At 34.9% G+C, this 4,433-nt stretch overlaps 1 long non-coding RNA gene across 1 annotated transcript; it reads left to right on the forward strand.

Moving 5' to 3' along the window:
* The first annotated feature begins 1,635 nt into the window (after positions 1-1,635).
* On the forward strand, positions 1,636-4,090 carry LOC126828436 (uncharacterized). The gene is made up of 3 exons (XR_007683060.2): positions 1,636-2,606; positions 3,091-3,241; positions 3,561-4,090. It is a non-coding gene; the product is annotated as an uncharacterized LOC126828436 (long non-coding RNA).
* The last annotated feature ends 343 nt before the right edge of the window (positions 4,091-4,433 follow it).

Consider the following 4,433-nt stretch of genomic DNA (forward strand, 5'->3'; position numbering starts at 1 on the left):
TAAACATTGAATTTCATTCACTTTTATGTATAATATAGTATTAAACCGGTTAATTATTGTATACAACATTTATTTAATTTCATAGCAACATTTTATACTATTGTATTCATTGTAGTTTTTTGTCATTATTAGCCCAGTCCGTGCATAGCATTATGATGTGAAATCCCATTTCATTTCAATTATAATAGTCTTCATCTAGAAACAATATTACTATTTATATTGGTATGTTACTACCAAGATATAACAATAAAATTAGCAAAAGTATGTATAAATTAATAAAGTTCTCTTTAGTATCTTTCATGAATAGTCAATTGTTCAATACCATTATTTCTCTTCACCTCATGCAAATAAATTGAAATGGGATTTAATGTTCAACTGTTTTACTTCACAACTTACATAAATCATTTGGTGATAAAGAAACATACATTTCTAGTATTTTTTTAACATAGTGTACTATACTATGCATCATTATATAGAAGACATATGAATGAATAAACAAAAATATGGCAAAATGAACAACATGAGAATGATTGTAGAAGTATAAGAACAAAGCAATTGTTTAATATTAAAAATATTTGATTTTCTTCTATTTTAAAGTTACATCCTTTACATTTGTATTTATAGATTGTATGCAAAACATAATTAGAGAGAAATGGGTTTAACGTCCACTCAACACAAACAAGGTCATTTCGGGACTAACATATGGTTTAATTTTATTTCAATAATTTGCTTGCGCGTAGGGGGGTTTAGCAGTGGGGGGAAACCAGAGTACCCGGAGAAAATCAGGAGTATGGACAGGTGACCCTACTCCTTGCCACGTACAACCAGGGATTCGAGACCACGCCAGTTGACTTAATGGCAGGCCGTATGATACAGCATGCACACACTAACCATTCGGCCATCCAACCCAATACAGCAAGGATGAACAAATATTAGCATGTTTTAATGTTCATTATTAAAATAGAATACAAACAATGTAAGAATAATTATAATATCATGTATCAAACCAAAACAAATAATTCAATTTCAATAACTATTGAGAGCTGGCTGAAAAATTCTAAACCCATCTGTGAAAGAACTGTATAGAATTGTATAAAGTCCATTGTTTCCATTTATTTTTCTATGTAGTCACTTTTGAAGTGTACACTCTCACTCTTTAGTTAATGATGTTGCATGGCCTTGATGTCTGCCAGGAAGAAATTATCTTCAGTTACCCTTAAAAAATTGATCACAGCTGACATGACGTAATCATAGAGGGAAAATGATATCACCCATTTATGAACAGAAGTATTGTCTGAATAGAACACCTTTATAATACTTCTATTGATAGTCTGGCTGTTTTTAAGGTAGTCAATCAGCAGAATAGTTTAGGAATCATAAACGAGTGAACCCATCACCTGTCCAGTCGAAAGAACTGACCTGGCTTGATTGGGGACTTGCGAGTCTGGATGCTTCCATTGTTTTTATTGAATTTTGCATTCTGGTTGAAACTGATGAATCCAGGTCTCCTCTATGTTTAAAAATCTGGCTAAAATTTTTTTAGGAAATATTGAAAACAGCAAAGATTGTCACTGGATGTCACTGGATCAAGTACCTCCTGCAACCATTTCTTTAGTGCAGAAAAGGAAGGGCCATTGTCTCCTATAGTGGAGACCGTATCCACATATTTCAATGTTTGGGTTAGGACTTTCAGTTGCAGATACTTGATGACTGCCATATCGATAGTTCTGTCCATTTTTGGTGATTTCAATGGGTAGGTTCACAAGATTGTCTGGTACAAATACAATAATAACACTTCAGCTGCAGGTCTTATGTCTATGATTCATTCAATGATTCTACTTGTGGTGGTAAAAGCCAATTAAATCTCTCCTCTTCAGATCTAGAACTTTTCAGCCAGCTGTTGTATTATAGTGTATCCACACAAAGAAAAATTAACACAGAGAAAAATCATTATTACATAATAAATATATAAAATGACAATAAATGATGTGGTATTCATATTTCAATCAGAAGACGGAGAAAAATGGGGTTTAAGTCCACTCGACAGAAACTAGGTATTTTGGCATTAACACATGGTCCAATTTTATTTCAATAATTTGCTTGTGCGTATGGGTCATTAGCAATGGAAGGAAACTGGAGTTCGCAGAGAAAACCCTCGAAGGATGAACGTGCTACCCTACTCCTTGCCACGTACAACTGGGGATTTGAAACCACACCAGTTCACTAAATGGCAGACCTTATGATACAGCGCGCACATACTAACCATTCACCCCCCCCCCCTTATTTCAAACAACAAAATTAAATGTATTGATACAAATATATATCTATGGATACAAATATATCTGTACAAATGTATATAGATAGAATAATCGTATAGATAAAGAAAAATTAAAATCCCCGGCTACAATCCAACCAGGGAATAGCGGGAGTGTAGACGATCTGGGACCTAGCTCTCCAAACAAATTACGCTCCTGAAGCAAAAAGAAAGAGTAAATCGGTGCTGCCTGTTGTGTGTATTATATGTAAAAAACGTGACAGATTTGTCACTGTTGGAGAAAATAGGAAGAAGGGTGTATTAACACAGACTCAGACCCAAACAGGCTCAGGTAGGCCTAATGTTAATATTATGTTACTTACTAAATTTATAATTATTACTAATAAATATTAAATATATTCATCCTACAGTTTTTAATTATTGTGTTGTTGTTTTTGTTGTAAATGGAATCAGAAGTGCTACTGCAATCACTGTAAAATTGTTATGAAGCTAGCCAGTAAAGCCCTTTACCCCATTTGTTGATTTGGCACAGTCATTGGTTAAAGTGTTGCACATTTGCTTGCACAAGGGATGAAACATAGAGAAGTTAACTTGTTTTTTTATTTTCTTGGCCCACTTGTAGGTGCCTTGCTAAGACGATCTGTCTCTAGACCAAGTCCGCTCACACAAAGGATCTGAACTAAACCGCATGCCAGAGTTGACCAGCCAGGTACATGTACATGTAGGCCTCAAAGTGACATTCCCTCCCCCACCCTTGAGCACAAACAACATTCAACGCTATATGGTGTATAATTTGTTTGCAAATTTGTTTGTAGGCCAACTGTTGAAAGCTGCTGAATTGAAAGAGGATGAAGATATTTTAAGGCATATCAGAGGGCAAGATTGTGTGGCCATTGAGGTCAGATATCACCAAAAATGTTATAGGCAATATACATGTACTGAATTTCTTAGACAGTTATCAGAAAGGTAAATATTTGTGATGTTTTTTTTATTTGTATTCTCCGCCTTCTTGCCACTGGTATTATTCAAATAAAACTGAACCATGGGTGAGTCCTGAAATTACTATGTTTTTGTCCAGTGGACGTTAAACCGCAATTCTCCTCTCTATCTCTCCTTGTACTGCTAATGCCTTCCTGTCTTCATTAGCTGGTTTCTGCATGAAAATAAGATGTTAACCCCTGTGTAAGTGTCTTTTTCCTCTGTTGTACGAAATTAATGAGAGTAAACCAAGCTCCAGAATTTTGTTTTAATTGTGTACATGTATATGTTTATTTATATTTTTCAGCAAAGATGACTAGCCCTCCGTCGAATATTAAACCACATACAATATATTCTGTGAAGATGTCATAAGAGAAAGAATCATAAATGGCCAGCAAAGTTGTCTTGTACAGAGAGAGAGAGAAAGAGAAATGGGGTTTAACGTCCACTCAACACAAACCGTATCCACATATTTCAATGTTTGGGTTAGGACTTTCAGTTGCAGATACTTGATGACTGCCATATCGATAGTTCTGTCCATTTTTGGTGATTTCAGTGGGTAGGTTCACAAGATTGTCTGGTACAAATACAATAATAACACTTCAGCTGCAGGTCTTATGTCTATGATTCATTCAATGATTCTACTTGTGGTGGTAAAAGCCAATTAAATCTCTCCTCTTCAGATCTAGAACTTTTCAGCCAGCTGTTGTATTATAGTGTATCCACACAAAGAAAAATTAACACAGAGAAAAATCATTATTACATAATAAATATATAAAATGACAATAAATGATGTGGTATTCATATTTCAATCAGAAGACGGAGAAAAATGGGGTTTAAGTCCATTCGACAGAAACTAGGTATTTTGGCATTAACACATGGTCCAATTTTATTTCAATAATTTGCTTGTGCGTATGGGTCATTAGCAATGGAAGGAAACTGGAGTTCGCAGAGAAAACCCTCGAAGGATGAACGTGCTACCCTACTCCTTGCCACGTACAACTGGGGATTTGAAACCACACCAGTTCACTAAATGGCAGACCTTATGATACAGCGCGCACATACTAACCATTCACCCCCCCCCCTTATTTCAAACAACAAAATTAAATGTATTGATACAAATATATATCTATGGATACAAATATATCTGTACAAACGTATATATATAGATAGAATAATC

Source organism: Patella vulgata, chromosome 7 (genome assembly GCF_932274485.2).
Source record: "Patella vulgata chromosome 7, xgPatVulg1.2, whole genome shotgun sequence".
In the NCBI taxonomy this organism is placed as follows: Eukaryota; Metazoa; Mollusca; class Gastropoda; family Patellidae; genus Patella; species Patella vulgata.